At 39.6% G+C, this 26,756-nt stretch overlaps 1 protein-coding gene across 21 annotated transcripts in view; it reads left to right on the top strand.

Annotated features, from left to right (window-relative positions):
• Positions 1-26,756, top strand: part of NRXN3 (neurexin 3) — a 1,699,552-nt gene that overhangs the window by 1,127,601 nt on the left and 545,195 nt on the right. The window lies entirely within an intron of this gene.

Here is a 26,756-nt window from a genome sequence, read left to right on the forward strand (position 1 = left end):
ATAATTTACCCAAGTGTAAATGATAGTAACTTCGATTCCTCGTGTGTGCAAATGTTATTTCATCTTCAGGTAGCAGAGATGGGCTTGTTCACACAATACAGGTACGATGGGTTTTACTCCAAACAACCCTCCTTACATAGCTATTGAAGGAAGAGATCTATGGCTCTGAAAATGATACTCAGCTCTTAGCCGGCTGCCTCTAAAAGGGCAATGTCTGCAGCTAAGGTAGGAGCTTGCTGTAGTAAACTGTTCTAAAGAAAGGAGCTTCTTAATTTGTTTACTATGCACTCCACTCTGATGGTAAGGAGAGTAGGACACACAGAAATGGAGACTGGCTGCAGGAACAGCCCTCCAGGGAACATGGGTGTGAACCATACTAGGGGGTTCCTGCCCTTGTATTTTGAAGACTGATAATTCCAGACCCTATTCGGAAAGTTGATTCTTCCTGCTGCCTCCTAGCCCTGGGCTTTGGCTTTATGCTGTCTATAGTGTAAGTGGAAGCACATTGAGAAAATGCCAGCACATACTCTGGCTCTTTTTGACTCTGTCTTTAAATTTTATTTGATGGAGTTGTCAAGCAGCTCTCAGCTTGTAAGGTTGGTGGAGGGGGATGGTGAAAAGAAGGAATTGCTTGATCTTGATCTGGTGGCTCTTTTCTCTTTGACTCCTGCTGGGTCTGGTGTTGGCTCCCTTAAAAAAGAAAGAAGCAAACAAACCTAGGAGAAAAAAGAGCCACAACCACCAAAAAAGCAATTTCATTGACATGGAAACTTAGCTCCTAAGGGGGAGAGGGACTGGGGGGAGCGGGTAAGACGGAAAAAAAAAAGGGAGTGGGAGATAGGGGAAGCCAGACAGACTGTTACTAATGGCCATAATTAAACATGGAAATGCTCAGAGATGATTAGCTAAATTTTGCTAATTACTGTAAATGATCAGCAGGGAGAGGAAGATTATGCATTAGAGGTTATGAGCGGCAGGGTCTTGATATCTTTTGTCCAGGATGTAAACAGTTACAGCAGATACTAGTAAGTGATGGAATTTGCAGAGCAGTACTTCCCTAGGGTCCCTAAGTCAGAGTCAGTCTCTCTCTTTCTCTCTCTCTCTCTCTCAATCTCTCTCACATAAAGAGGTTGAGGCTTGCACAGGTTAAACATGACCCTTTATTTAGTTTATTTCTTCAAGGATCGGTTGCTCAGTCTCCTTTAAATCTTTTTGACCAGTCCCCAGTCTGGTTTCTCATTAACCTACATCTGATAAGATTCAGTGTGATGGAAAATAAGAAGAAAGTAAATAAATGGCTAGAGACCCCAGAAAAGGCCCTCAGACCCACCAGAGCTGTAGAGTACAGTGAACTCCAGGGTCTGGCATGGCTGAGATAAGAAAGCTCATGAATTCAGCTCTTCAGAATCCTCTTTCAATCCTGAAGTCCCAACTCATTGATTTGGGGCTTGGAGAGTGAATGCATCTGTATTAAGTAGACTCCTTGCATATTTAATTGGTGTTTTTGAGCATAAAATCAAGAGAAGCAGCAATAAACAAAATATCCCTACCTCTGGCTCCCATCCTGCACCCAAGCTGTGACCCTTTGCATTTCTAACTAAAAGGACCAGAAGACCCCACAGAGCTTTTCTAATGCACTTCTAATTCTTACTTGGTGTACACTTGCTTTTTCCTAGTCCAGACAAAGACCTAGCTAACAGCAATTGTTTTAAAAAATATTTTTGGATGGAGGTGATAGGAGGCATGGCACCAAGAGACTGATGGTTGTTATTAATGATTTACTGCTAATCTTATTCCAGAGTTAAAGGCAGCACTCTCTATTGTCTGTGAAAAAGTAAATGACCTTGATTTTGATATGAAAGAAAACTAGAGCCTTGAGTCCAAGAATCTTCTTTGGACTTAAGAGATTGTTGTTTTTTTAACTACACTTGCTCTCCCCTTGCCCATTTCCTGAGAAGCTCAAAGCTGCTGTTCATCAGTTGGTGCTCCCACCCCCTTTCCCTACTATCCAGACCTATAGAGAGATTCGTGCTAAGACAGATGGAAGAAACAGAAATCCTCCAAATAGCTGATATTTTACCTACACTTTTGCCTGTGCTTGGTTCCAAGCTTTAGAAAATTGGTTATATTATAGATTTGCTTAAAGCCTTTATCCCAGGACAGCCTAGAGGATGCTGGGATTCTTTGTAAAATAGGGAGACTAAGGCCACACTTACGTGGGGTGCCCCCCAAAAATCTCACATTAGGATTGTGTTGCAGGATAGGATTAACCTTCTTCTTAATGGGAATCTAGTAGGCCCTTCCCCATTCTGTTAGAATCCTCACCCCACTTTCATGCTCTCTTCTGTTCACCAGTCATTCAGTCAATACTCGTTGAGCACGTACTCTGTGCCAGGCTGTGTGCTACGGCTGAAGATACAGAACCGAATAAGACATCGTGGTGTTCAGCTAGGAATAATTGCAAAAGTATATATATATGCTTCCATATTTTAAAAAGTGCAAGGAGTGGGTGGAGATCCAAATACCAAGCGAAATTAATGTAAAATCAAAATATCCTTTATAAAATGAAGATTTACAGTATCCTGTTATTTAAAATATCCCTCCAGGTTCCTTTTCATCCTTGGCTTTATTTCCATATGTAAATATCATTTTTTATCAAAGTGCAAGATAGTTTAGTGATTACAGATATATAAATAGTAAAATATATTTGTTTACCAAGCTTTAATTACATAAGCGACTTTTGTATATTTTTTCCTTCTTTTTTTCCCTCTCTCTCACCTTTAAGAAATCCAGTGTGGCTGGGCACAGTGGCTCACACCTGTAATCCTAGCACTTTGGGAGGCGGAGGCGGGGGGGATCACCTGAAGTCAAGAGTTCGAGACCTGCCTGGCCAACATGGGGAAACCCCATCTCTACTAAAAATACATGTATATCTCCAATGTACATCTGCCTAAAAAATGCTTCAGTATTTATAGTTTAAAGGCAGGTTTCTCTAAGGATTCAAGGTTTTGTATGTACCTTAAATGCTATCCTCTACAAAACAGCAGACTTTCCTGCCTCTGTAGACAATTTGTGGGGACTAGTTGAGGACGTAGAACTCTTGGAAAGCTCAGTTTTAAAAGGGAACACACCACGCTATATTTGCAGGAAGAACTCTTGCTCAGAAACCAGGGTGTGTGAAAAAGGGGGGTATAAAAGTCCTATTCAAACCATCTTAGCAGAAGTGGTGGTGATGGGCCCCCTTGTGACACATGATCCTGGAGTCTTTCTTGGACTCATTCCTTGTCCCAGGGATCCACCCCCAAAGTTTTTTCAGCCTTGGGGGCTTGTGTTGCTTTGATCTATTGAGCGCCTTCTTCTGCTCAGCCAGCTGCTTTCTAACCACTTTCTTTATGCCTGCCTTCTTGAGATTCGGGGAGTTGAATAATTCATAGTGTTGGTTGACAGATCAAATGATAAGATTTATATATCTTTGGCCTTGGTGATGAATTAATTAGATTGGTTTCTCCTTCTTTGGCTCCTCTAGATGCATTGTTTTTCTTCTCTAAAATTCACTGGCAAGTGGTGGGTCTGGAGATTAACTTGTTCTTGAGAGACCACCATAGGATGATTATAATATCCTAGTGTCAATTTCTTCAGGACTTTCAACATGGATCACTGGGTGGTGTGGAGTAGGGGCAGCTATATCATAGAGAGGAGAGATAAGATCATCAGAACAGAAAACAAGACACACACACACACACACACACACAAAAACTTGCCCATACTGGCTGCGGGATGAAATTTTACAGTAAGAACTTGATTGCTTTCGCCTCAGATTTTGAATCTAAAAGATAAATGTATTCCATTTTACATTTTAGTAAATGAACTTATCAGCCCTAAAGAAGTTTGCTTTACTAGAACTCTGGGTGACCAGGGAGGGAAGCAAATCTCTGAAGATAAATCTTGAACTTACTCATACTTTCCTCCTTATATTAGTTTGCTAGGGCTGCCATAAAGTAGTAAAGTACTATAGACTGGGTGGTTTAAACAACAGAAATGTGTTTGCTCCAGGCTCTGGAGAGTAAAGGTCTGAGATCAAGGTGTCAGCAGGTTTAGTTCTTTCTGACATCTCTCTCCTTGGCTTGCAGATGGCTGTTTTCTCACTGTGTCCTCACAGGGTCTCACCTTAATCTACATGCATGCATCCCTGGTGTCTCTTTGTGTGTCCAAATTCTCCCTTGTTATAAGAACATACATCAGATTGGATTAGGGTCCTCCCTAAAAGCCTCATTTTAACTTAATCATCTCTTTAAAGGCCCTGTCCTCAAATACACTCACATTCTGAGGTACCAGGAATAAAGCTTTGACACATGAATTTTGAAGAGACACAGTTCAGCCCCTAATGCTCTTTCTCCTCACCGCTTCCCGCCCCCACCCCCGCCCCCCGCCCAGTTATTGGGAAAGAAGTAAAGCTGTACTGTTTAGTGAATCCCCATTGGAATCAAACTTTCACAGCAGAAAAATAAAACTTCAGTGACAATAGTTGCAATTTACAAAATTCCTAAGACAGTGCCCTAAGAGGTAATGTGTTTACAGATGTGGGGAAAACAACAGCTATTGGTTCAGTGAAGACTTGTGTTTGTTTTCTTCTCAGTTTATCTTCTGTGACTGAGTCCAGATCTTTATTTGCACGTAGACTAATTCTGTCTGACTGCAGACACACGCTGTAACATCCACACATTAAAGCTTTCTTTACCTAGACCTGCTGCCCTTCTGAGCCAGACCCTCCACCCCTGCCATTGACTCCTTTACGAACTACAGTTGCTCGCTCTTTGCCTTTCCTGAAACACAAATTACCAACTACTTTCACATCTCAGCCTTTGGTGAAAACAAGAGAAAAAATAGGTTAACTAAATATAAATTTCTCGTTTTTCAATTTTCAAATTTCTCAATTGAAAAATACGTTACTTAAATAGGCATCAATTTCATTATTTTTCTCTTCAATTTTATTTTTTGAAAGTTCATCTGAAAATATAAATATGAGGTAAATTGTCTACTTCATGACATGGTTATGAAGCTTGGTGAGATGATTGAGAGACCATGTAGTATATAAAGCTCTGGTTGTTCTAAATCCTAAGAAAAGCATTCCATCTTTGGGGAAAGGGTATGCCTTTCTGTGTCTGTCTCTGTGCTCAAAATGTGTGCTGATGATGATAATAGGTAAATAATAATGGCATTCTAGTGGACAGTGTGATGTTAGGTGAGCTGGGGACAACTATGGTTGGAGGAAATAGCCTTCATCCTCAACCTTTGTTTCTAAGAAACTTTGTCTCTAAGAAACTAAGTCACTAAGGAACATTGTGAACCTGAGTAAGTCACTTGGTTTCACTGAGACTCAATTTCTTCACCTTTAAAGTGAGCAATAATAATAGTTAACCATACTTATATCACAGAAATTGTATGAGAGATTAAACAAGTTGTATTTTGTACATTATAAACCAATGTGTACAGGTTAAATATTTTATGAGACATATTTTCATGATAAGGCTGCCCTCTTTGAATTCCTTGCACAAAGAGGAGCTTCGACGTTGATCATTTGCTGGTTGGTAGATAGTGGTTAAAGAACATGCATCTGCTGGTTCTCCTCATTTTCCTATCTATACATACACTTTTTTGCCTCCAAGAGATTATTTCATTTACATAGTACTCTGAGTAAATGTAGGTGAGAAAACCTTTACTGTATTTTCATGTTTATGGCACTAGAACACAGCATGGGACAAAAGTCAGCTTGTGACTTTTGGTAATGGTCTGCTTAGGTAGAAAGTCATGCCAGGCAAATTTTAGCATGGCCCAACACATTATAGCAAATCATTTAGAAGCTCAGGGATTCAGTAAAGTGAAAAGAGAGGACTCCAAGAAATACTCTGAGAGCATTTTGTAAATTCAGAATTGGATTCCATTTGTAGTAAACCTGTGCAGAATTCAAACATTCCTACATGGTTCTCAGTGTCCGTTGTAAACTAAGATTTTTAATCTGGTTTGTACTAGGAAGAAGCAGGTGTTTTTAGGGACAACTATCTTCAGATCTGGAAGTGGAGAACTTCTTTTAATGCAATTTCTTAGGCTTACTAGGGCTCAAAGTTTGTAGAGCAGATAGGAGCACAATATTATGCCAGAACTCTTAGAATTGACTTTGTGAAACCTGAATTTGAAACAGAATTGTTACTGAGAGACATGGTCCTGATACATAGATTTTACCCCCAGTTACTGAGAGACATGGTCCTGATACATAGATTTTACCCCCAGTTTTCTCCCTGGCCAGCTCTGTAACTTTGGATTATAACATTATATTTTTAAATTACATTCATCTTTTAACTTTTAGACATTCTATGTGATATCTTGATTTCCTAACCTACATTCTTTGCTTTACCTGTAGTTTTCTGCATGGCATGTAGTGTGAAAGTTCCTTAATACCATAGCCGAGGAAAACTTTCCTTTTCATTTCTTCCTCATTTGTACAATGAGAGATTGAGTGAGATGATCTCTCCAAATGTTTTCCAGCACTAGAACTGCATGAGTCTCTGATTTGTATGTCTTTAAAGACACCACTCTGCATCTTAAACCTATCTGAGTTCCACAAGTCTGCCAGTATTTTATAGGTCTATTTTCTTGACTATCATAATAACTTATGCCAAAGCCAGGAGCCAGGTTTTCTCTTTTCCCCTCAGACAGAAGCAGCATAATGTACCAGAGTGGCACACTGTGATGTTATTAAGTCCACAATCCGACTTCAGTGCAGTCACGCTGAGGTGGGAAGAATGCAGCTTTCATTTAAACACACCTCAATAATACTAGAAAGGAGCTATATGTTATGTTTAAAATGTTCTGCTGTGTTTAGCCATATCAGAGCAGGGGGCAGACTAGCAACTGGGTTTATAAAGAGGAAATGGTTTATTTCTACTTACAGTTAGGATTTTGAGAGAGACTTGCTTGAATTATACACAAACACATAATGTACACCCACTGTGTGACAGGTACTCTTCCAAATGCTTTACATATGTGACTTCATTTAATCCTCACTAGCCTTTGAACCTAGTAAAGTGACTATTTTACAGTTAAAAACATTGAGACTCAGAGAGGTTAAGTGGCTTGATTAATATGGTGTTAAAGCCAGGATTCAAACCTGGTTGTGACTAGGAAACTCTTGGTCTTTCTGCTGTATCACACAGTCTGTCAGCTCATGAAACAGACTACACAAACACATCAAGCTCTTTTGTCAGGAATCAAGTGCACAGATTAATGAAGCACTTTGATTAATGCAGCTAACACACCTTTCCAAAGCATCTACAAGACTGTCCAATTCCTAATAAGTATTTGAATGTTTTCTGATCTGCCTGAACCCATTTCAACCCAAGGAGATAGTAATTAAAAGGAGCAGACTGATGAAACACTCACACCTGATACGTGTGTTTTTTTGAATGGATGAATCAATGAATAAATGATTGAGTGAGGTTCCACATGATCAAATCTCTTGCACTAGGAAAGGAGGGATGCTAGTTTATAAAAGAAGCAAAGGCACAGGAAGTTATGCACCCTTCAAAAGCACACCAATGGGCTCGTAGAACTTAGAAATATAAGAGAGCTCAATGTTCCAGGTAGGCAGGGTGAGGACTCAACTAAGAGCATCCAGTTAGTGTCAGGACTGGTCAGGAGCAGAGACATCATGACTCTGAGTCCATTGCCTTTTCTTTCCTCTACTTCTCAGTCCTTCAAGACACTTCCTTAAATTACAAACTTGTTCCCCATCTCTCTTTCTTCAGAGCAATCTCCCCTTATCCAGATTATGTCCTGCAGGCACGTATTCTGCCAGTGTTGGACTTTCCAGGCCTTCCGTTAAAATTAATTATTGGCTGGGCGCAGTGGCTCATGTCTGTAATCCCAACACTTGGGAGGCCAAGGTGGCTGGATCCCCTGAGATCGGGAGTTTGAGACTAGCCTGGCCAACGTGGTGAAACCCCATCTCTACTAAAAATTAAAAAATTAGCTGGGCATGGTGGCACACGCCTGTAATCTCAGCTACTCAGGAGGCTGAGACAGGAGAATCACTTGAACCTGGGAGGCGGAGGTTGCAGTGAGCCAAGATCATGCCATTGCACTCCAGCCTGGGTGATGATAGAGAATATCTAAAAAAAAAATTAATCATGAGAATCCTTCTAATAGGTGCCTGGCTTTGTGTGCCAAGGTAGGGTTTCTTGGTGTGTTCTGAAGTCTTCCTTTGTATAGGAGACCTCAGTGTGAAAAAGTGCTCAGATTCAGGGTTCTGTGAAAGGAGACGCTTCCTGTCCTGGTTGGATGTCACTCGCCAGAAAGCAGGAAAGAAATGGCCTGTCTGCTCACCTGTTGCTGCTCCTCATCGGGAAGTTGTGACCAGGATCTTGTTTGAAGACCTGTCCCCAGCCCCAGTCCTGACCTCTTGCTTACCAGCTATTGAGTGGCTATGAAAACATAAAGCCCCTGGAAACCAGCAAGCCACATTTTCTGAGATACTGTCCTGCCCTCCCTTTTTTATTGTTTTGAAATATTCTCACCCCCCCACGTTAAAACATAACCATGTGTATTCACTCCTGAGTGACTTTCCCCCAAACTATGAATTTCAACTATTTCTGAGACAGTCGTTCAGAATTTGAATATAATTACACTCTTTGGATGAAAATTGTGGTTTTTACTACATAAAAAACTAATGGAAATGATCTGCCTGTTCCTGTAGTTTACAGATTATATGCTTCAGAACTGACGATATATATTTAGGCTGCTTTTCTGTGTGGCACATTTAAATGAAAATGAACTCGGGGTGAGCCACCATGGTTGCTAGGCAATAGAGCGGGTTGATAGAGCACGGTATTAAACTGAACCCACGTTGGTGTTTTACTTAACACCTATTTGCTTTGCACCTTTGTCATTTGTGGTGTCATAGAAGGGAAAGGAGGAGGAGACAGGCAGAGTCTGGTTATCTGCAGAGACTCAAACAAGTAGGAGAAATAATCACCCCGAACACCAAAGTAACATGAGCATTTTCAAAAATTTGAGGTTGCAGCACAGTCAACTCATTTAATGAAGAACATGCAAGACCTGAAGAAATGCATAAGCATAGCAGACATATTCATGGATGTGGTAGCAAGAGGAACTAAAGAGATTCCCCAGGCTGGGTTTTGCTCTGGTGGTTCCAGAAAAAAAAAAAAAAAAAATAGCCACCACGCTGGTTGAAAATTTTAAAAATGCGTCTATGGATCATTTAATTTCCTGGCCTAAAATCCCAGATTTATCATGAGCAAGTCGTGATAGGCAGCAAAAGCGCTGCGGCTTCTTTACAATTGTTAACTAATAGAGGAACTCCAATTGCTTTGAAACCCTGGTTTTAATAAAAGCTGAAAGTCTCTTATAAGAAAACAACTGGATCACAGATAAAGCAAAACCTCTTCAGATTCTTTGGGTCCATTCTAGCCACATTCTGATACATGTAAAAGTTTGAAAAGATGATTAAAGGGTTAAAACTCAGCTGTGGGGAGAATTTGGTCTCATGAATAATTTGGGTGGAGAGAGGATCCTGTTAGTTGGATAGCCAAAGTTGTATTGTTTATTTTTTCCAGGAGCCCATTATTATATATCTTTTTTCATTGAATCAATATCTCTGCATAATGGAATGGGCACCTTTGAATGTTCTCTTTTCTTAAAACAAACTTCTTAGATAAATTAAACACAAGATGATAGGAAACCTCTATTTTCATAAGAATGACAATAACATCTACTTTGGTTTTTATTATAGCACTTGATCACTTTTTATTATGCGTAACAGTTTTGCCTTTCCATATACCTGACATTTCTATAAATGTTATAGTTCATTTAATTCTCCCATGAAGTAGGTGGAGTTGATTTCCCATTTTTTAAGTTTTAGTTAATTATTTTAGCAGAGATGGGGTCTTACGGTATTGTCCAGACTAGTCTCAAACTCCTGGGCTGAAGTGATCCTCCCATCTTGGCCTCTCAAAGTGCTGGGATTACCGGCATAGCCACCATGCCCAGCCAATTTTCCCACTTTAAAGAGGCAGACTCCAAGGCATGGAAAGTTTGAGTCAGTTGCCTAAGGTCTTATAGGTAATATAAGGCGCAACCAGTTTGGGTATTTAAGCAGTTTGAACCTGTCCTGTTCAAACTGCTTAAATACCCAACCTGATTGCGCCTTATATTACCTATAAGTATATACTGAAATTATACTGAAAACAGTACAATATTTCATAAATACTCTTAAAATTTCAGTATTTATGAAATATTACCTGAATGCTGGGAAAAAATTTCAAAGTGGTATTCTTAAATGGAATACTGGGCCATTTTTAAAGGGACCTCTTAGGGTCTACCTAGATACAGGATAAATTATGAAGACAGAATATTTTCAAACTAACAGTTAACAGTAAACACCTACCTCATATCAGATATTCTAACAAATACTTTAGCTTACTGCATTTAATCTTTACTAACCATCCTTCAAGGTAGGCACTATTGTTATCATGAATTTACGGGAACAGAAACTGAGCCCCGTAGGGTTAAGCAACTCACTCAAGTTCTTCCACTTACTAAGCAGTTAGCCTATAGCATCTGTTGAACTCTTAGGTCAGGTAGTCTGTGCAAATGTAGAACAGTTCCCGGATACTGAAAGCAACTAATCAGAACGCTTCCCTAGATTCACAAATTCTATTACATTATAGGAGAGCCTTTTCAAAACAGCCTTTGGAAACTCACACCAGTTCCAGAATCTGCTGGCAATGAATGGTTACATCTTCAATCAAGGACCCAAGAGTGAGGGACCCGCTCTCCTTTGACAAGGAAGCCCATTGGTGCCTCATTCTCCTCATGTTTAATTCACTCTAAGAATCTGCTTTTTTCAGGAAGTTTCTTTTCCAGTAATTACGATAGGCTTTCTCCCCAACTTATGATTTTAGGCAAGCAACCAAACTTTCCTGATTTTAATTCTCTCACCTGAAAGAAAGGGAATTGTGAGGTGGCCTGCCAGCTTTGCCTTCACAAGTGTGGCATTCATCTTTCGTTAATGCCGAAAGGCAAAATCCCAATGATTTCTAAAATACTTCCTCACCCTTATCAGATCTTATTAGATCACCTTGAATCTACTTTTAATCTTGGCCCTTCATACATGTGGTAGTAGTTCTTTAAATATGAGGGTGAAACTAATGAATATGTTAAGAGGGGCAGTGGGTTTCCAACTTGAGTGAATATGTGTGTGTTTGCTTTCACATGTAGGTAAATGTGTGAGCCAAAATAAACGATGTAACAGAAAACCTTCGTAGCAGCCCAATTAGTTCCCAGCTTGGAATGTAAAGATCAGACATGAGAACTAAGTCTGCTGTGCATTACAGACGTAGGGAGGTTTCAGTACCTGCTTCTTACGGCTCTGGCATTGTTTATCAGTGCAGTGTTGTCACAGGCTCATGTCAACATGTGGAGAGGACAGCTTTTATGTGAAATAGGAAGATAAACCTAGAGTCTTGGCCTTATGTAGACAACCCCCTTCTTTGGGATGACTCATGTTTTCATGTTTCTTGTTTTTTCCATGCCAGGGAGCCATTTTATGTGTATGTATGGGTAACCTCATAAACTGTTAGCTATATAAAGACTGGTTAAACTAATTATTATTAAGAACTCTCTTTCAGAAAATCCTGAGATAGTTCCTTTTATTTCCCTTCACAAAGTAACTTGATATTGGTCCCGGAGAAATAGATCCACAACCTCATCAACAAGTTCCCCAGGCCCTGAGGAATGATCATGCCCCTAAAATAATGTTCTGATGAAGGACTTTCTTTGGACTCAAAATCTGCTTTGCGTTTATGGAATCATCAAATGCGAAATCTGCAAGAGGTCTTTAGAGGCCCTTTTCAATCAAGTTATTTTTCACGGGAAAAAAACTAATAGACCAGAAGTTTGTGAATAGTTTTCCCAAATCACACTTTTCGAATTAGAGGCAAGGTGAGGGCAACGTGCAAGCTTTCAGCTTCTCTGTTTAGTCTCTTTCTACTGCATCACAATGTTAGCACTCAAGCTTTCCAGGTGTCATCTGTTTTGCTGTGGACTGGGAGACTGGGATTGTCTCCAGCACAACTTGAGTAACAAATGAGCACAGAAGGAGCAGAGAGCGGCATGACAACCAAGATACTCCAAACACTTGCACTGTTTCCTGTAATTACCATCCAGAGTGCAGCTCCCATTCTGTGTCAGGCATGCCACCCCCTCACAGGGTCTCCTGCTTTCTCTCTGCCCCAGCAGCCTAGAGGGGAAATTCAGCATGCTGCAGTTCAATCAAACTGTTTGATGAGAGCTTTTGAGCCTAATTACATGGAAGGTTTTATCCAGTGAAAAGAAAGAGGAAAGAGAAAGAGAGAAATTAAATTGAAGTGTAAATCAGTCAAGGGCTTAGATCCCATGCTTTCTTTCTTTTTAATCAAGAGTAAAATGAGAGGAGAGTTTTAAGGATCATCACAAGACACCATTAACTACCCAAGGAGCTCTTGACTGAAGATGGTTTGTCATAAAAAGAAAAGTGTACAATCTGTCCATAAAGAGGAAGTATCTCAGGGTCGTGCTGCAGTTTAGGAGCATGACACTAAAAGGGAGGACGCTTGGTTTTTCTGTGATTATTTAATCTTTATTTCCCCTAGATACCTAGCATATTTTCTTGCACACATTAGGTGTTCTGTATTTTAAATCAATGACTTGGTAAATAACGTAGTGTGTAACTTGGGTAATTATTACATAGGAAAGGGTATATTATCAACTCATTCAATATTAGATACAACATGTGAAATCAGTATTCAAAATTTTGGCCAGTTTCCCTTTGTGGTTGACGTAGTTTGGGTATATCCCTCTAATATTACTGCTATTTATAGAATGCTTTACAGTGCTACAGAGAACATTCACGGTATTTATTTGATCCACAGCACAGCCTGGTGTGGTAGGAGGACAAGTGGTATGATTGTTATTTGTTCCATTTTTTTTTTAAGCTGATGTAATCAAAACCAAAGAAGCATAAATGACTTGATCAGAGTCATCCAAGTATTAAGTGACAGAGCAAAAACTGCTACCCAGCTTCTATTACATTACCCCATATGACCTAGAATCTTGTACAGAATTTCTGGGTTCTTCAGTATAAGAAGGATGGGTAAACATCAGAGAGGAGCGTTTGCAAAAGAAATGCATTGGAATTCATACTTTATTACTGAGTACTTATGATGAGCAATGCAAGGCACTGGTCCATGCTCTGAACTGGAATGTGAAACATGAGCTTTGTCCCCAAAGGCTTACAGTGTGGTTACAATTCATTAAAATGATGCTTAGATCTATCCTTTCCATCTCGATTGCATTTTCAACCATATCACCTAAACAGTTGTGACAACCTCCCTTAACAGACCTTCCTTAGCTTCTGTTTTTCCCTCCTGTCCATGTTTCCCTCACCACTGGAGCCATCCATCTGAAAAACCAGTCTGATCATGCCGCTCTTCTATGGGCTCTTCATGTCATTTCCTCTGTACTTGGAACAAAGGCTGGCCCCTTACCTTTATGATCTGGCCCCTGTGTGTCTCCAACTTCACCTCCTAACATATTTGACTTCCTTGGCCTTCATCTTTTTCTTTTTCCTTTTTTTCCCCCTTGAATATATCAATCTTGTTACTACCATAGTGCCTTTATTTGATCAGTTCCTTTTCTCTGGAATGTTTTCATCCAGATTGCCGTATGGCCACTCCTTCTTCTTATACATCAGGCTTCAACTTCAATGTTATCCCCTCAAGGGCCCTGCCTTAATGACCCAGTATAAAAGGCACTCTTTTTTTGAAGGATCAAGATTATATGAAAAAATTAAAAAAATAAAAAATAAAAAGCACTTTTTCAAGTGTCTCTCCAGCATAGCACCTTGTTTTGTTTTCACTGTAGCTTGAATATCTCTGTTACAGTTCTTATGTGTGTATTGCTTCCATTAACCCACTAGAATCAAAGTTCTGAGAGCTGAGACCTTGCTGATCTTGTTCATGGTTGGACTCCCGGTACCTAAGGCAGTGACTAGCAAAGACTGAGTTTTCATAAACCTTGCTGAGTAAAGGGATGGATGAATAAATGGCATAGATGCTTCACAAATATGGGCTCCCACCTAGCATTTTAACCTCAATACTCAGTAGGCCCTTTAAAAACATCAGTTTTAGTTTGTACTTTTCCCTTGATTGAGAATCTCTCCTGTTTGATAGACTGCTACTAATTTTTCACATTGCAGCTCACTCCATAATATCTGGTCTGCAAAGTTTTCCCTATCTCCCACTGCACAGTGAGTTTCCCAGGCTTCTGTGTTTACTTTTTTCTCTATAGCAGTTTTCTCATTGAATAACAAAATTTATTAAACATATATTCAGTCTTCTACTGTTTTCCAGGCACTGTCCTTGGTGTCAGACTCTTAAACATAAATAAGATTTGGGCCTTGCCTACAAGAGGTTCACGCCTTGGTGGAAGAGCTCACTCTCATTTTATTAAATATGTAACATTGCGTTGCTGTTATTTATTGATGGTGATTGTTTTCCTCATTAGGCTCTGCCTTTCTTGAGGGTAAGGAATGAGTCATTCATTTCTATATTTTGATTGGCTGACATAGTTCTTCTTTTACAAAAGGTGCTTCATGGCACTCATTAAGGAAAAAATAGAGTGAGTAGGTTGAAAAGGTAAGAACATACAGTATTTTAATGCACGTTGTAGTGTGACAAACATCATGAGATAAGTAGAAACTACCATGGAGATTTAGAGGGGAAGATGTCACAACCAATTAGGTCATTAAAAAGTGCTTCATAGCAGAAATAAACTTTATATCATGTTTTGAAGAATTATTTCCACAGGCATGCAGGAGATGGGGTGAAATATTCTTGGGAAAAAAAAAACAGATGTTCCGGAATTAGTGACTCCATTTGCTGAGTTATGGGCTTGTAGAGCTCTGTTGTGAGAAGGGCTGGTGAAGGAGTTTGGGGCTCTTTGATGGAGGACATTGAGTAATAACTATAATTATAATGGACATCTTTGGCATTTACAGTTTGCAGATCAGTAATGTAAATACTCTATGACTTGTCCCTTTCAATTGCCCTGTAATTCTTTTATCATGATCACTATTTACAAGAGAAAAAAAGGGTCAAGGCTGAGAAGTTGTTACTTAAATCTTATAGGACGGTGCTGTATCTTTTTCAAAATGTAAAACTGGTTTTGTAAATCCCTGGCTTAAAAAGAGAAAACAAAAACAAATAAGTAAATAAATAAGCCTCTTTCTTCACTGTTTCCAGTGCCTTCCAAATCAAGATAAAAGTGTTTAATGTGGCCTAGCAGTTCCTGCATGATCTGGCATCACTAGCATAGCACGTCTAGTCTCATCACTCAAAGGTCCTTCTGCCTTCTTTATTCCAGCCCCCTGGCCTTCTCCCAGCCACTCATATTCACCACTACAGACTTGCCTTTGCTCATCCTATTTAAGCAGCATCCTCCCTTCTTCCTCTGATGGTCACCCACTCAGAACTAAGAACTCTTCTTTAGTGTAGCACCTCCTCAAGGAAATCCCCCTGCCATTTCTTTGAGAAATTCAAATTCCCAGAACATAGGTTCTCATAACCTTCTAGAACTCTCCCCTGTTCTAGAATATTTTTTAAACTCATTTTATTTATTCATCCAACATTAGATGATTACCTGTTTGTTTCAACCCCAGTGATTATGCTAGAAGAAAAAAACAGATGTAGTCTCTGATGAGATTACGTTACTTCTTATTTTCTCACTTGCTTAATCATTTACTCATCACACCTTATCTTTCAATAGCAGCTCACAGGCAAGTATGTGGTGAAAAAAAATGTTAAGACCTCTGAAAGAGCAGCTGAAGAAATGTCAACTGCAGAACCGTGGTCTCCCTATTCATGTATCTGGTTAAGAATGCTCGATCACCTGGCCTTCCGTAGCTAGAAGCCATGGAGCCACACTTGGCACTAATTGAAAAATAAGCAGTGAAAAGATTTGCTTTCAACACAAATTTGAATGACTGGAATTATGTCTTTATTATCTGAAGTGGGTGCTTGTGACTTGTCTACCTATTCTGGCATCAGGAAGAAATACCACAGAAATTAGCCTCTGGCTGGTCATGTTATTATAAGCCAGTTATAGCCCATTTTTAGAAAATCTGATGGATATAAAATCAATCTGCTCATACAAATAAATTTCAGATTTGTCATGCATAATACAAAATTACCTGGTGCTTCAGAAATAAAGGATTCAGGACTGAGAAATGAGGAACTTAAATAAAAGAAACCTGTTAAAAAATAGACAGAAATGAAGACAAACATCTTTGAACTGATAAACTACATTGACTGGGAAATGTAACTGAATTTACAAAGAAAAGTGATAATTAAATGGCCATCTTTTTAGAAACAATACTCTCCTACAAAGGGGCATAATGGGGAACATAAAACAGCACTTTAAAAGTTGTGAAGCACTATATAAATGAGAGGCATTATATTTATTTTTCTCTCCATTACTGGTTTTAATCCTGATCACTAGTAATTTGAAATGGCCCTTTGGCCTCTTCCTCGCAGTGCTGGTTTGCTACCCAATCACACCTGTGCAAATTCTGAGCCCCACTTGGAAATGTTCCTTCTATACATCTCCATCTATCTAGCCTCAATGCCACCACCCTGTTCTTAACTTTCCCTTTGATGATTTTCAAAGTTTGCTAATGAGTCCTTCCAAATTCAGTCTCTTGTCATTCCAATTCAGCCTACATGGCACTGCCAGAATATTTTTTAAACTCATTTTATTTATTCATCCAACATTAGATGATTACCTGTTTGTTACAACCCCAGTGATTATGCTAGAAGAAAAAAACAGATATAGTCTCTGATGAGATAAAATATAAGTTGCCAGATAAAATATAGGATACCCAGTTAAATTTGAATTTCAAATAAACAAAAAAATTTTTAAATTATAAGTATATTCCAAATATTGCATGGGACATACCTGTACTTCTAAAAAGTCAGTTATTTATCTGAATACAAATTTAATTGGCTGTCTTGCATTTTTATTTTCTAAGTCTAACAACACTGTCTAACCCCAGTGGAATCTACTTAGGAAATGGATATTAATCAAATAATCTCACAACCAAATGTATAAAAAGGAATTGTGAAATGAGCAACAGGCAAGAGTTCTAGAAGGTTATGAGAACCTATGTTCTCGGAATTCGAATTTCTCAAAGAAATGGCAGGGGGATTTCCTTGAGGAGGTGCTACACTAAAGAAGAGTTCTTAGTTCTGAGTGGGTGACCATCAGAGGAAGAAGGGAGGATGCTGCTTAAATAGGATGAGCAAAGTCAAGTCTGTAGTGGTGAATATGAGTGGCTGGGAGAAGGCCAGGGGGCTGGAATAAAGAAGGCAGAAGGACCTTTGAGTGATGAGACTAGACGTGCTATGCTAGTGATGCCAGATCACGCAGGAACTGCTAGGCCACATTAAACACTTTTATCTTGATTTGGAAGGCACTGGAAACAGTGAAGAAAGAGGCTCATTTATTTACTTATTTGCTTTTGTTTTATCTTTTTAAGCCAGGGATTTACAAAACCAGTTTTACATTTTGAAAAGATACAGCACCGTCCTATAAGATTTAAGCATCAACTTCTCAGCCTTGACCCTTTCTTTTCTTTTGTAAATAGTGATCATGATAAAAGAATTACAGCCATGTAGAGGACCAAATGCGAGCTTTTAACTCCACATATCTGAGTGTCACTGATCACTCTCTCAGTAGGTCACCCAGAGGTTAGCAAACTTTTCCTCTAAAGGAACAGAAAGTAAACATTTTCAGCTTTGCAGGTAATATAGTCTCTGCCTCAACAGCTACTCAACACTACCACTGTAATGTCAACACGACCACAGACAATATGCAGACAAATGAGTGTGGCTATATCACAGTGAAACTTTATTTGCAACAACAAGACCACCTAGTTTGCAGACACCTGCCCCCAGATTTAAGCTTCCTGTTATGAAAATGGCCATTATAAAACCTATGTGGCACAGTTGTTGTGGTTAAACATTTTTACATACCCAAACAACTTAGTAAAGAATCAGGCATGTTAATGAGTGTTCAGTAAATGCTAACCAGTATCAAGATTATAAGTTTTAGGGCTGCAAGAAATCTTGGGTGTGACAGACAATTTTCTCCTTTCAAAAGATACCTACATGGAGGATTCAAGAAGTATAGGGACTTAACCAGGGTTACAGGATCTATTTTCCCGCAATCCTATTTGTATACCACTTCCAGAAATCCCGAGAAATATGACAGCATGAAGCCAAGCTATATATTGTGGGATATTTCAGCATCCATTCAGCATGTATGCATTGAATGTCAGCCATGTATAAGACATTGTGCAGTATATTACAAGTGACACAAAGATCAATAAAGTTCCTATGTTGGAAAATCTAACAGCTTAAGTCACCCAAGTAACTGTAATGAGGTGGAAAGCGACAAATATCAAAAGAATGAGTGTCCCCTACGTGCCAAGCACTATGTTGAAGTGCTTACATGTGTTGTCTCATATGATCCCCCCAGCAGGTGGAGTTTTAGCATTTCATCCTCAGTGACATTCAAATGTTAAGAAATCTGCCCTAGGTCAAAAGTTACTAAGTGATAGAACAAAGATTTAAACTCATTTCTCTAATTGCACAGTGTGCTTTCTACCAGACACTGGGGAAATCCTCATAGATGAAGTATAGTTTAGTTAGCTATTGCTACAAAACAAACTACACTAAAAAGTTGTGTTTAAAATAGGCATGTTGTTTGCTTGTGATTCTGTGGGTCAGCAGTTTAGACTTGACTCAGCTGGGTAGCTTAGATGATCTCACATGAGGTCCCTCATTTAGCTCCAGTTATCTGGCAGATAGACAGGGCATGATGATGGTCTGATATGGTCCCACACACATATCTGCCAGTTGGTTCTCGTTATTAGGCTGAGGAGCCTCAGGTGATATCTCTGTGCCACATGACCTCTCATCTTGGCTAATGTTGACTCCTTCACTTTGTGGTCTCAGGGCTGCCTCCCAGAGAGGGATATAACAGGAGCAGCAACTCTTGAGAGCTTGGAAAACATACAAGAACACTTTGGCTGTATTCTATGGGTCAAAGCAAGTCTCAGAATCAGGCTAGATTCAATGCGCAGGGAAATAGATGACGTGTCTTAGTGGGAGGAACAGCAACATCATGTTACAAAAGGGTGAGCGTGCAAGGATGGGAGGGTTTCTTGCTGTGTTTGCCAACAATTTACCATAAAGTGATAACTGAGTTGGACCTTCACAGAAAATAAAGATTTGGGAAATACGGACTTTGCCAGAGCAGGGATTATAAAGAAGAGCATTACTTCAGATCAGCTGAGAATGAGGCCACACGCCTATACTGCATTATTGAGGAAATTTCCTCTTGCCTTTGCTCCACAAGCGCATTGCTTCTACTAGTTGTAGGGACATAATTACCAATTTCATATATATAATACTTCTAACTTTTCAGAGGATTTTTATTTCTCCTATATAACATTAAATATGCTATATAGTTTTGTTGCATTGATTTATTCAGAGAAAGATGGCAAATCCGCTCATTCCTTTCCTCTCTGTAAGTTGGCGTCATCGTTGCAACAAAGCCCAGGTTCCCAGCTCACTTTCCAAAAGACAATCATGTGGACTATTTGCTGTGATTGACTGTGGCTGAGTGTTTGCCCTGGCAGCTGTTTTGTTGCTGAAGATGAAAGTTTGATGGACTTTAAGATGGAAAGGAAGGAAGAGGAGAAATTTGATTTCATCGGCAGCTGTCTTACTCATCTTCATTAACATGGGTTGTGGACACTTCAAGGCCATTCTGAACCAGTGGTCATAAAACTAATAGGTGCCACTCAACCTGGGCTGCTCGTATTATTGCCTGAGACCTGTCATCTCGGTAGTTATTGCAAAAGGAGAAGGAATCTACTGTAGGGAACACAATGATCCTTGTGTGACAGAAGTGAAACTGAAAGAAATAGATTTTTCTATTAGCTGCAAATCAAACCCTTGCACATCATCCCTTGGAGGTGACGGTGCCTGATTCTCTAAGGCAGGGTTCAAACAAATCATTTGGGCTTGCAGAAAATAATATGAGATTAATATCCAAGTCTGTGTGTATATATATTTGTGGGGTGTGTGTGTGTGTGTGTGTGTGTGTGTGTGTGCGTGCATATATGACAACTACATGGCTCCTCATTTGAAGTTTTGGAATTAGCTATTAATATATGTGTATGTTTAAGGGATGCATTTGCGGACTTGAAGTTGAAATAGGGGAACTGAGATGTATTCTGAAGAGGGAAGGAGAAGAGAGAATCCAGTCCTGATTAGGGGAATATCGAAATAAGTAGGTGAATAATATTCAGTCTCCCAGGTTTATGGCTATGAGCTCTTTTCTTCCGGAAATATTTGCTGAAGGGAGGGAAGAAAACACTCCTTTTCTTCTGACAATCAAACATTTCAAATGTCAGCCTGCATGGGTGTTTCTCTCTATTCTTGAAGCTCCTTTGTGTTTCAGTCTAACACCTCACATCCTGTGGGTTGTAATAATAATGGTAGCAGTTACCATTTATTAAGCCCTTGTCATATGCCAGGTGCTTTACATATATTACAGTGTTTGTAATCCATACAAGAATTCTTACAAGATAGATATCACTATGCCCAGGTGTGTTAGTCCATTTGTGTTGCTATAAAAGAATACCGGAGGCTGGGTAATTTATTAGAAAAAGAGATTTATTGGGCTCATGGTTTTGCAGACTGTACAAGCATGGCATCAGCATCTGCTTGGCTTCTGGTGAGGCCCCAGGAAGCTTTTACTCGTGGTGGAAGGCAAAGAAAGGACAGGTACGTCACATGGCAAGAGAGGAAGCAAGAGAGATAAGGGAGGATTTGTCAGGCTCTTTTTAACAATCAGATCTCATGGTAACTACAGAGTGAGAACTCACTATTTCAAGGAGGGCATGATATGGTTTGACTCTGTGTCCCCACCCAAATCTCATCTTGAATTGCAATCCCCATGTGCAGAGGGAGGGACCTAGTGGGCGGTGATTGGATCATGAGGGCAGTTTCCCCCATCCTGTTCTCATGATGGTGAGTTCTCAGGAGGTTTGATTGTTTAAAAGTGTGACCCTTCCCCTCTTTCTCACTCTCCTGCTGCCATGTAAGATATGCCTTGGTTCTCTCTCACCTTCTGCCATGATTGTAAGTTTCCTGAGGCTTCCTCAGCCATATGGAACTGTGAGTCAATTAAACCTCATTTCTTTATAAATTACCCAGTCTCAGGTAGTTCTTTACAGCAGTGTGAAAACAGACCGCACAGACCACCAAGCCATTCCATGAGGGATCTCCCCTCATGATCCAAACACTTCCCTCCAAGCCCCACCTCCAATGTTGGGGATCACATTTCAACATGAAATTTGGAGGGGACAAACATCCAAACCATATCAACAGGAAACTATAGCTCAGGGAGGTTAAGTAACTTACGCAGCAACACACAGCTTATATGTTGCAATGTAGGAATCCAAACCCCCAAAGCTCATGCCCTCCTACTGCACTACCCTGCCTCTTCCAGGCTTGGGGCTTTAGGGAATGCCCTTTACAAGGAGTATAAAGATGCATTTAGGAATTTTTCAATAAGCTCTTGTCTAGATCTTCTTTGGAAAGTCTTCTTAGTTACTGACAGGTCAAAATACCAGCTACTTGATCTAATAGTGTTATCAGCAAGAAACTAAAAATCATGAAGCAATGCAGACTTTTTGAATCAGAAGGTACTTACTAGGCCATCTTGTGATTCTAATCTAACATCTTATCTGGCCACTCTTTCTGCCTTGTGCAGGAAGTGAGGTCTGGATAGGTCAAAGGGCATGACTAGAGCATTGGAGTTAATGGGAATGGGGAATGCCTTCTTTGCTTCTTGACATTTCTCCTCCGCAACACTGCACATCCCTTGTGAAATAATTTACTATTTATTAGGCATCATGTCAAAGACTTAGGTAAAAGCCACCTACTTGTGATCAACTGAGGTCAGAAGTTGGCAAATTTTTTTGTGTGTGGGCGGGGGTAAACGGCCAGATAATAAATATTTTTGGCTTTTCACACGAGAAAGATCTCTGTTGCCACTAGTCAATTCTGCATTTATAACTGAGAAGCAACCACAGACAATAAGTAAAGAAGTGGGCAGCACTGTATCCAGTATAATATTATTTACAAAAGGCAAAGAAGGCTGGATTTGGCTTCCCAATCTCTGCCTTAGGCCTTTAAAGGTATAGCTGCCCTGGGGAAATCTCTACACTTTGAGATTTATGCTCCAGTAGTAATAACATAGTAAGAGAATAGTAATGGTGGTGGTAATAATAGCAATAGTGGCATCAGCAGCAACAACAATGGCATCTTTTGACATTTGCTTCATACGTTAAGGTTTACAAAGCCTTTTTACAATTATCATCTCACATAACCCTCTTAAATTCCTACTCAAGAACTACACAAGCAAGGGAAATGTGCTAGCTGAGCAGTGTGGTACAATGAAAGGAGAATGGGATATACTGCATTTAGTCATAGAGATCGGTGGTGTGGGATGAAAATGCCTAGAGATAGTAGGTATGTGTCTCCTGGCCCCATTAGGGGACAGTTCATTCAGCAGCAGGGTGAGTGTCAGAGTTCCCAAATACATGGCTGCTAATCAGTTCCCTCACTCTGTAGGCATTTTGCATGTAAAGCTGTCCAGAAAATAGAGGCTTGGTCTAAGAGGTTGTGGTGTAAGGAAATCTCTACATTTCCACCCATCGCCTTTTGGGATCCCTGTATGTTAGTGAGCAACGGTAAAAAGTGACCTGTGTTAAAAAGGTAAATGGAAGCACGGTAAAATTTTAAAGAATTCATTTGAGCAAACAGAGATTCATGAATTGGGCAGCTCCAAACCAGAAGTGGTATAGGGATTCCGATGAAGAAGTATGAGAACTAAGCTTTTATAAAGAGAATGCAGAACTAATACAAATAAAATATTTGATTGATTACAGTTATAAAGCTGTCTTTACTGGGAAATTCCTAGTTATGTAATTATAAGTGTGATTGGTTGAGCTTAAGTTCTGTTTGTCATTATTATAGGCATTTACAAGAAATAGCTCAAGTTAAGTTCTGCTGATGTTTGCAATTCAAGCAAGGCTAAGGCCATTTATGAGGCCTAACTGGCTCTGTCTGCTCAGGAATTCTTACACCATTGAAGCATTCTTCAAGGTCTCCATTTTAATTTACTTTAACACCTGTTAACACCATGCCTTCAATAACATTTATTTAACACAGGCCTTTGCTTGGTGCTAAAGGCAAACATGTATATGAGACTCTGTCCCTAAAGCATCTGTAACTCTCCAAACACATACCACTAGGAACATCCTGAAGATTCTGAATCTTGCAGCCTTCCAGAAGCACAGCAGTGCTGTTGGCATCTCTAGACCGCTGTCTGTGATTGACTTCTGGCTCTGCTACTTGTTAGCTATGTAACCTTGGGCAAGTTTCTTTTTCTAGTCTCTTTGTCATGTTCTTCATCTGTAAAATGGGTATTTTTTAAACTACCCATTTATGTAGTGTGTGATGATTTAAGAGCTAATATGGTATGTATAGTGGTTATTTATGAGCTAATATGTGTATATTAGCTTAATGCCTAGCATTCGTAAATACTCAGATAAATGCCAGTCATTATTATTATCATAATTGCTGGTGAAATTAACATACAAAGTCCTGTGAAAACCTTAATTTTCTCACTATGGACTTCATATGTTTTCAGAATCCTAGCTACTTGGTTCTCAGAACATTTTTCTAGTACCTATAGATTCCACAGCCAACGTATCTTTGGAAACTTATTGACAAACACAGAGCTAAATGAAGTAAGCAGCATTTGTACCCTGACATTTTACAGATGGAAGGAATCATAGAGGTCATCTCAGCCAGAAACACATTTTCAAGATAAAGAACTGAGGTTCATAGAAGGTAAATGACTTTGCCAAAGTAATACACTCAGGACAGAATGAGGGCTAGAACCTCAGGGATTAGTTTTTTTTCCTCTGGCCTCAAAACTCTTGCTTCTGCCATTTTTAACTTACCGATTTCACCTAATACCTTCCGCATATTTTTGTGACTGTTTCAAAGATTCCACTAGCTACCATAGAAGAAGTAATGAACTAACCTTATAATTCCATCCCAGTGGCTTCACCTCACCTGCCCTCAGTTTCCTCATCTGTCCAGTGAGGCAAACTTACACTGACAGATCCCTAAGGTGGTTCCCAGTTCAGATAAGATACAATCCTCACAAATAAAGTGGGGTCAGAGTGGAATGTTATTGAAATCCTGGTGTCAATGGGACTGGGATATTACTCTAAATCTATGGAAACTTCAAGAACAATATATTTGTTTTAACCTGAAAAGACAGTTGTGTTCCAGTGTGAAATAGCCACCAGGCTGGATGAAAATGTGTGATGTGATTCCATCATTGAAATGAGCATGTGTTGACTGTAAGTTCTTCTCTTTCTCTCTGGGGACATTTGCAGTGCTGCAGAGCTTCTCTGTGAGCTGAGATGCTTTGTCAGCTTAAATCCTTTCCAGAGTGATAAATATACATTGATTTTATTTTATTTGGCCCATAGGTGGGGGATAAAAAACAGGACATCACAGCCACACTATACTGTATATTCATTCCCTCTGAAGACAATGCACGCATCCTTGTTGAAGTCTCCTCATTTTGACAACTCTTCCTTGTTATGCTTCATTATAATGCCACTTTCATGTCCCTTCCCCTCAACATCGTGCACCTTGTTCCACATCCAGCACTCTGTGTTTTTAAATTAAGGGAAATGCCACTTAAATATGCTTTTTCTCTTTGTAATATACTCACCTATAAAAAGCCTTTACAGGTAATGCTAGCTGCTTTGGCAGAAATTCAGGCATATATATAGTTATTTTAATACAAGGCTATTTGTTTGCTTGGCTGTTTTTAATGACTACTCATTAATACCATGATCTTATCCTCATTTCCTCTGCACAGAGCTTGAGAGGTGCTGTTTACAGCCCCTGATGCCAGCTTTCTGAGGTCTCCAAGATGCTAGCTTTCTACTTTTCCACTCAGCCCTGACACCTAGTTCATCCTTTGAGATAAGCCCCAGTTGTCGGCAAATTGCCATCTCATCAGGTCTGCAAGATAGCATCTTGTTTGACTCTTTTCTACACCTTCCATTAACACTTTGGGACTAGGTCTTTGGGAAGAGCCAGGCCTCACCACATGGGCAATTGTGGTTGATGAACAGATTCCAGTTTTCTCCATTATTGGCTTCATTAAACTTGACAGCCTTTTTAGTCTTCAGATAGGGTGAACCTTTTTTCACTCACCCTTATTAAGAGCTGTCTCCTTAAGAAGGGTCATTCGAGAAAGGATAGCAGAGGCCACTCCTTCTACTTCCAGGAAATAGCTGATTTTGGTAAACAACTTTGATTTAGTTTTTAGAGTTCTTTCACCTCCCTAATTAGGACAGCCACAATTTATCAAATGTTAGCAATGCACCAAACCCTATGAATGATCTTATTTCTTCCTCCTTATTCATGGGTTTTATTACTACTATCCTAATTTCCTCATATGGAAACTGAGCCTCAAAAACATTAAATAAGTTACTCCAGGTCTCATATCAATAAATGGACAGAGCTGGAATTGGAATCAAATTAAGTCTGACTTCAGAGCTTAAGATTTTAACCACCATATTCTACCACCTTCATAATACCTTTAGTTACTTTATTATATTTTAGGTTTACCCCTTGTTATTGGTCTTCAAAATCCATGAGTTCATTCTGATTTATCAAGTATATTGGTAATCTATTGCTTCATGAAAACTTACCCCAAAACTTAGCAGATTAAAGCCATAAACACCTATTATCTCATTCAGGCTTTATGGGTCAAAAATTCAGGAGCAGCTTAGCTGGGCTCAGGGTCTCTTATGAAATTGTAGTCAAGATAATTGGCCCAGGCTGCAGTCAGTCACCTGAAGCCTTGACTGGGCTGGAAGATACGCTTCCAAGGTTCACCCACATGCCTGGCAAGTTACTACTCATTATTGGTAGGAGGCTTTCATTCTCCAGCAATGTCTGATCCTAATTTTATTTTACCATAGATTAGTGCAGTCTTCATATGAGGTTTCATTTCACCTCTCTTTCTCTCTTTCTTTATTTTTTTTTCTCTCTCTCTTTTCCCCTGGCAGCCTTCTTTTGGTCGAGCCACTTATATTAGTTTGCTAGGGTTGCCATATGAAAGTGCCAGTGTCTTAAACAACAGAAATTTATTACAATTGTGGAAACTAAAAGTCCAAGATCAAAGTGTCATGGAACATTGTTTTCTCTGAGGCCTCTGTCTTTGGTTTATAAATGGTGATCTTGTCTCTCTGTCTTCGCATGGACTTTCTTCTGTCTCTGTGTCCTAATCACCTCTTCGTATAAGGATACTAGTCATGATTGAGGCTCGTGCATCTGAGCTCATTTTTACTTACTCACCTCTTTAAAGGCCCTGTCTTCGAATACAGTCACATTCTGAGGGGTGTTAGGACTTTAGGGGGTTAGGACTTCAACATATGAATATTGAAATGAAGTCATTTGGCTCATAATACC

This window comes from Pongo pygmaeus, chromosome 15 (assembly GCF_028885625.2).
Source record: "Pongo pygmaeus isolate AG05252 chromosome 15, NHGRI_mPonPyg2-v2.0_pri, whole genome shotgun sequence".
Classification (NCBI taxonomy): Eukaryota; Metazoa; Chordata; class Mammalia; order Primates; family Hominidae; genus Pongo; species Pongo pygmaeus.